Genomic DNA, 8,143 nt, shown 5'->3' on the forward strand with positions numbered 1-8,143 from the left:
GCTCATTATCCAAGAAGTTGATCTAGGAACAACCCCATCAGTACTTTGAAGCTTGCATGCCTCAATGGCAAGTTTCTCACTTCCGGCGACAGGTATACATCAATGACCTTCGACCAAAAGATTTTGCGTGGCGTTCGACGCCAAGTCCTTTATTCACGCCACGTGAATTGTACTGCAGTACCTTGAGGGTCATTATCATTATCGGTGATTCCTCTCGCGCTTGTTAACGGTTTTTCATCATTGACCGGTAATCAAGCGATGTCTTTCCATGTTCGACTTCAGCGAAATTCTCACATGGATCGACTTGTACTTAGAGTGAAGATCGAACGAGTTTGAAGACCCCGGATCTAGTTTCATCCATCCGGGCTGCGATACATATTCAGGAAATATAAAAGCATTTGTCATGTACATCATTGCAGCAGATGATCATCCTATTCAAAGGATGATAATTTCAGCAGAAAATTATCAGTCTACCATCAGACGATCGTCTGTTCTATGTACCAAAATGTATTTATAAAGCTAAGCATGGGAATGCCCGCCTCAGCTAGATCATGAAAACAGAATGAAAAATAATATATTGTATTGTATTGTATTACAGGGCACCTCTCAGCACTTGAATGAACTTCGGACCCTCTGGATAAAGCATTTCACCCGATAAACGACCTCATACTTTAGGGGGCAACTGTTATAGACATTTTTGTGCCTCGCAGCATGGAGCATGAAATGTCAATAATTACAGGGATCCTCAGTCCCTAAACATGTTGTTCTTACCCCTAGAGGAACAAGGTCAGCAAACCACAGCACTTCCTATCAGTTCTCCACCTTAAAACACTCAAAAACAGGCTATTTTTGGATCATGTCAGCTGCTCCACTGAGCATCTGCGCTGAATGTCAACTGCTCCTCCTTGTACCTGCGCTGAAAGTCAAAACCAATGAAGGCTACCTGCGCTGGGCGAGATTGGCCAAGTGGCACAGTCATTCTGCAAGGTGTCAACTGCCCAGGAAGCTTCCAAACTGACACTTGGTTCAAGGAATTCGCCCTATGATGAGTAAGAGGTACTTGATCTCCATGTGGAAGCAAGGATCTCCAAGTGGACTCAAGAACTGAAGTTTAACTGAAGAGGGAGAGGACACAAGGCAGCTTTAGGTCAGTCTCAAGCTGACTCATCCTTTCTCCAAATCTCCTATATATAGAGCTCTTCTATGAGGTCTAGGAAGGCTGGAATTTTGTGCAAAGCAAGGAAGTGCTGTTGGTTTACAGTTAGAGCTATTGGCTGATTGCTTTTATAGAGGGGAAGAGGAGATTTCTTGCTGCTGGGGAGGTGCTGCTGGATTGGAGCCATTTATGGTTGTAACCTTCTCAGAACCTTTTTCTTCTATCAATAAAGCTTTGATGTTCTCCTATATACTTGTATTGCAATGATGTATTGTTTTTATCTGTATATTTGATTCATTCTAATCCATGCATCAGTTATGAGTACATGTTTCTTGTAGTTTCCCTCTCTTGTTTTTGCAGGATCTTTGTGTAGCTGGGCCGACAAAGGGAGCAAGGAGCTGGGAACAAGAGGCAAAGAGAGAAGACAGGATCGACAAAAGCGAAAGACATCGGTTGGTCAATATTTTCTTCCTTCTCTGTACTTTCATAAAGGAAAAATATCAAATCTTTACTTTCAGTTGTTGCTAAGGAACTATCACCCTTAGAGTAGGGATAGGGTCATTCCGAGTGGGATACTTTTCCCCACAACAAAAGGCTATATCCATATCCCTTTGGAAAGTGGCTCCTACATTCGCTAGTCCAAAAGGCATTTTCACATACATTAATGTGCCCCAAGGAATAGTGAAGGTAGTTTTGGCCTGGTCATCAGGATGAACTAAGATCTGATTGTAACCAGAAAACCCATCCAATAATGAGATTTTGGTTAATCCAACTACCCTTTCCAAAATATGATCCATTTTGGGGAGAGGTTAATTGTCTTTAAATGATACATTTTTGAGGTTCCTAAGGTCCACACAGAGTCTGATATCTCCAGTTTTCTTCCTAGTTGGTACCAAGTTTGAAACAAAATCATAAAATCTTATTGGTGCAATTATCTTAGCATCATACATTCTCTAGATTTTCTTTTCAATTGAAGGTAATATGACAGGATTAATCCTTCTAAGTTTTTGTCTGAAAGGTTTTTTATTTTCTTTTATAGGGATTCTGTGTTGTATGATGCTAGTGTCATAGGATTTGAGGTCCTCATAACTCCAAGCAAAAACATCCTAAAATTATTTTAATAACTCAATGTATTTCACCTTTTCAGTTGGAGGTAGTGATTTCGAAAGTTTGATCAATTTTGGATTTTCATTAGTGCCTATATTACACTCCTCTATATCATATTTCAAAGGTTCCATTTTAGGCTTTCTAGGAACATCATTTGAATCAAACAAGTCTTCCAAAGGGGTTAATCCCTTAGGTAAGAAATTGTCTTTGAGGTTGATTACTTCGGTGTCTTCGTTAATTATTTCATTAAACTAAACCTTTTTTAGGTTTTCTACATATGATTTTGTAAATTTAGTGGGATAAAATCTATTTATCTCTTCACCTTCTATCTCATTTATTTCTATTTTGTCTTTAATGTTAGGATCTATTGATGTGTCAGTATCTATATTGCTATTTACAAATTCTTCTTCCGAGATTAAAAAATTGTTTATCTGTCTGTCATTAGAAAATATTTGCCAGTTCTTCAAATTATCTGGGATTGCAGGACTATGCCTAATTTTAGCAGTGTACTAATGGTTAGGTTGAAAGGGTAACTTGCAGGTGCTGGAAAACATTGCTAAACTATGAGCCTGCATATTAAGTTTTCTAGGAATTGCAACAAGCTTGGTTTCTAAGAAAGTGTTTAGTATTTCTACAATGGTTCCTCTATAACAACTTAATCTAGGGTCCTTTGTCATATATATAGTACCAATTTGTTTTATAACTAGTTCAGAGTCTCCCATGATAGAGACTCTTTTGGATCCTATATTTCTAACTAATTTAAGACCTAAAATTAGTGCTTCATACTTGGCCATATTGTTAGTACATTTAAAATTTAGTCTATATGCATGGCCTTCTTAGTGATTATTCTCCAGATTGTATATCCAAAATCTTGCTCCTGCTCCAAACTTATTAACCGAACCATCAAACTCAAGATGCCACAATATTTCATGTTCATTTGATTAGTTCTGTTAAAGGGACTGAAATCTTTAACTTAGTTAACTCTGCTCCCAATTTAATGGAAAAGGGACTTTTTCTGTTTGAGGGTTTTGAATTTTCCCAACAGGGATTTGAGTGGGATGGTATTCTTTTCCTTTAATGGGGGTCTCTTTATGTAGATTTTTAGATCTGGTGTTTTCAGGTTTATTCACTAGTTCTTTAGGGGGAATTGAAGTGGAGAGTTGATCATCAGGAGGTTGATTAGGAGTTATATCTACAATGGTGGGGCTAGAAGGATTCTGGTTTTGTCTGGGGAGAATCTGGATAATTTTAGAAACCGGGGCTTCTTTAATTTTCTTGGGTTGATTTGGCACTATTTGCTTGGTTTGGTCAGGGATATCAGAATTCTTTTTACTCCTTAGGTTATACTATTTATTTACTTCAAATATGGCAAAATCGTAACCTTGTTTATAATCAAATAACTCTCTAGACTGGATTTGCAATTGCTGCAGCATATGCAATTCCTAATCATCTTGGGTTAGAAAAACAACAACTTCATCATCTGATCCCATCATGTTAATCTGTGTGTCTTGATTTGGGTCTTCAGGATGGGATGTTTCTATATAAATTTCTTGGAAAGGAGGCCTAATATTCTAACCAGGTCCATTTTTTCCAGTGTTTTCGTTTTAGTTTTTCCTAGAGTTCGGTTTTCTAACTAAAGGTGCTTGTTGATTATCCCACTGGAGTTTCCTCTCTATATTCTCTATTCTATCCATTAACTTTTCCATGCCTTTCACTAAGCTATCTATTTTAATGTCAGAGGTGTTACAGGTCAATTTGGGCACATCAACCCTGACTTCCAAATCTGTATTTTTAGGGTCCATCAATCCCTAATTCAGTTTTTTTCATCCCTAATGAGTTCAACCAACATCATGCTTGCCTCCCAAGAGTTTCCATGACACCATTCATCCAAAAAGTGTCCCTAAGGAGATCAGTGCAGGTAGCCTTCTATCAGGCTACATTGCAATGCAGAAACTACACTAACTGGGTGCATTGTAGCACAGTTAGCCTTTGTTTCACTTGCACTGAGTGAGATTCATTGAATTTTTTAAATGATTCCATTGGATTCCTCATACAAAGGGATACTTTTGGAAGCTTCTAGGTTGATTGAGCTCACATTTGGATGAGGAAGAAGATGAATGAACCTCAATCCATTATCCCTTCCTGCATGGAACCACTTCCCAATTTTGGAAGAGCATACATGAAGGCCATTAATGGCTTAACCTCCTCCATTCACCTATAGATTGACCAAGCATTCAAAGGTTGGTCTAGGTTGGAATTTCTTGAGCTAAGGAAATGTTGTTTGGATGAGATTAGTGAGAGTATTGTAATGATGTCAAATTTTTGCTTCATGAGGAGAGAAGGGATTGAAACTAGAAGGAAGACACTGAATCAAGCATGAACATTCATGGGTTGTAATCTTTCCTTTTCAATAAAGAAATCAAAGATTTTTCCATTCATGTGTTTATATGATGTATATTGTATTTTGGATTCTATGATATGTTTAATTAGCAGATATTTATTGTATGCTTTGATGGGTTTCTATCTCAGCTTCTCTCTAGGTACTTTCCAAGTGATTTAAGTATGGAAAGGAGCGACTAAATCAATCAAAGGAGAGAGGAAGCTAGCAAAAGTTACATGTTCGTTTCTTTTCCTCTTTCACTTATCTGTTGATTATAGGAAAAGCAACGAATTACTTTGTCTGTTGATCTTAGACTAGCACTAGGTCTAGAGGGTTAGGCGTTTGTAGAAACACTAAATCTTCCCAAAACAAACTGGCAATTCCACTAGGGAATGATACTATCCCTTGTAGTAGCTTATCAATCACTTAAAGCACTTTGATGTATTGTACCTTCTGTCATTTATTGGATTCAAGTCCAAATTCACTGAAAATTGGGTCAAATTTGAGCCTAAAGTTGCCTTCAATAATCGACGCACTTCTGTGACTGACACAGTGCACTGCAATGCACTTCCTACTTAGATACAATGTGATTCAGCACATTGTCTCTAATTTTTGCCTGCGCTGATCCTTTTAGGGTCAATTTTCCCATCTAAGAACTGAAAACTTTTGTCATTTTTCAGTAGTTTGAATTGCTTGTTGAATGTAAATGGAGTCTTGTCTCTGAGAACAGTTTTTGTTTCCTCATTTTGACTTGATTTAGACAGGATTGTTGGATGTTTTTTATGTATTTGTTTTATCATTTGCAATCCATTGTTGAAAGATGGTTTTGACCGATTGTTTTGTTGAAAACGAAGTGTCGTAAAATCTTCCTTCGTAAATAATCAGTTGATCTATTTGCTCATTTGATTTGTATTTTTCATTTAAGAGTGTCGAACATCTTCATTTCTTTAAATTCAAAAGTGTCGTACAATCTTTCTTTCCCTTTAAAAGAAATTTTCATAAATCGACATTTTTATGAAAAGTAGTCTGAATCGTTTGTGCATTAGTTTTTCTTATTGCATCATTCACATTAAGAGAAACTGAAAAGAAAAGAAATACATGCAATTTGCATTTTAGGGTTTGAGTTTGTGTGTTCAAAAGGAATTGTTTAGGGAATTGCATTGATTTATGCTCTTTGTTGTTTGTTCAAAAAGTACTTGTATTCTCTATCCATCATAGCTAGGATTTTCATTACTGAAAACAAATGGAAAGAGTGCTTCTCATTCTAGTTGCATTCTTAGGAATTTTGAAAAACATCTCATGGTGAACACTCAAAGTAAACTTTTAAGCAAGATCAACCTAAAATTTACATCAATTAACCTAATAATGCATTGGAACTCAACGAAAACATCTAGAGGTCTAGGCTAGAGACGTGTTCCGGTGTCTTTAAACCTAGTGGCTGTCGATTTCATTGAGGTTGGGTGATTCTTCCTCTCTGATTCAACAAGTACTAGTATAGACTTGTGCTCCATGTACCATCGAGTATATAGTGGGAGACCTCAATAGGTTGAAATCCTTTATCCCTAGGAAGCCAAGTCTACTACCTTACTGATCGCAATGTCCCAAACACAACATTCAGGAAGATTCATTGCCATATGTTAAATCCTTGGTAATTTCTCCTTCATTTATCACCAAGTTGTATATTGAAGTTTTGCGATTAGTCTGGTAAACCCTCTTGTCTAGAATCTCTAGAGCAGTCACTTTTGTTCCTTTTCGACTCCTTAAAAGAAAAGGATCATCTGAGCACTTGTCCTTTCAAGATCATTAAACACCAAAAGCGACTAGAGTCATCTTTTTTTTTCTCGAGTCTTTAAAAATGAAAAACCAAAGTTGTGTTCTAGTGTCGTAAAAGTTAATTGACCGTGAATAACATCATTATTCCTTAGTTGAGTTTAGGTTGATAGAAACAATCAACAATTCTAGAGGAAAATCAACCTCCACTCCATCATTTGAGGAGAGTTATGAGCAAACTACCCTTGCCACCGGAAGTGACTCCTATTCGATGAAGGTGGACTTGTCAAACTAAGTCTAGTACATCAAGGGTTTCTGGTACTTCATCTGAATTACTAGAGCCGACTATCACGGCTACTACTAAGCCTCCAGTTACTCCAAACATTTCTGGTACATCTATTACACAAGAAGAAGTTACTCAACTATCTGAGGCTACTATAAGGGAAGCAAGTGAACAAGTAACTGAATTTGATCCACAATTTGAAGTTAATAAACCAAAAAATATGTCAGAACTTGAACCAGTTCAATTGGAATTTGATCCAAAACCTATAGCAGTTGAAACTAAAGACATTTCTGAACCAGAATGTTCATGAACCTTCTCTTGAAACTGAAGTTGTTTTACCAGAACATCTGGACCTTGACCTTGAACATTCTTAAGTTGTTACTAAAATACCTCAGTCATATGTAGTTCCTGAAACTTCATCTCTAGCACTAGAAGTCTATTTCGGACCTGACAGTGAAATCCTTCCACCTGGATTAATTGTTGTGGAGGAAGAAGTTGAGAAATATTCTACCCCCGAGACTCCACATCATTTTGGACCTGGTTTGTATCATTATTCTTAATCTCCTCCTCGTCCTACTGCTCTAGTTTTTACTATTGCCTCTGAGATACCACTTGATTCATTAGGTGAACTTTTGGGTCAGTTAACCATGGTAGAACAACCGCAAACATCCCAGACTGCTTCATCTGATACGGTTGTGGAAAAATCCTTTACTGCTACTTCTTCGATGTTTTCTACCACACTTGAATCACATTTATATGGATAGTCATCTGTCTCGGCTGGTTACCAGTCTATGTCTGGAATCCACTCAGGGGTTTCTTCTTTGCGATGGTCATCACCCATGTCATCATTGGGAATTTTACCTGGTTCTTCTTATTAAGGACAACAATTTGATCCTACTTATCAATATCAATATCAAACTGGGCAATTCAGTGAACAAAGACCTGTATACCCTCTTAACACTAGAATGCCACCATATGGTCAACAGTATGCCTATTTAACACATCCTCCCTATCAAGGTGGATAACCCTATGGTTATGTCTTGTCGTATTCAGGTCAAGCTGAAATGCGAGTCTGTCAGTGGAAGCCAACAATGCCACTACAACCAAGGCTTGTGTATCCAAAACAACCTATGCAAACTGAGCCAATTATTTCAACTATACCTATTGTAACTATGTAACCATAGATACAAGATTAACATGTTGTATCTCAACCTATACAAGTTAGTTTCGCTACCTTGCAACCACAAGTTTCTACTTAGCAAACCCAAACTTCTCAAGACGTTATGAAACAACCGCTAGTTTCCAGGGTAAAATTACCTCAGGTTAGTGTGCCATTATCCAAAGCGAGTCAAGTTGCTACTGGTTTAGTTTATCCTCAGCCTGGTCAAATTAGCAATGGGGGGTAGTATCAAGCTTCACAACCAATACCGCAACAACCTTGGCAGCT

The sequence above is a fragment of the Pinus tabuliformis genome, chromosome 1_2 (assembly GCF_031772625.1).
Source record: "Pinus tabuliformis cultivar Carrire ecotype Pingquan chromosome 1_2, CPIR1, whole genome shotgun sequence".
NCBI lineage: Eukaryota > Viridiplantae > Streptophyta > Pinopsida > Pinales > Pinaceae > Pinus > Pinus tabuliformis.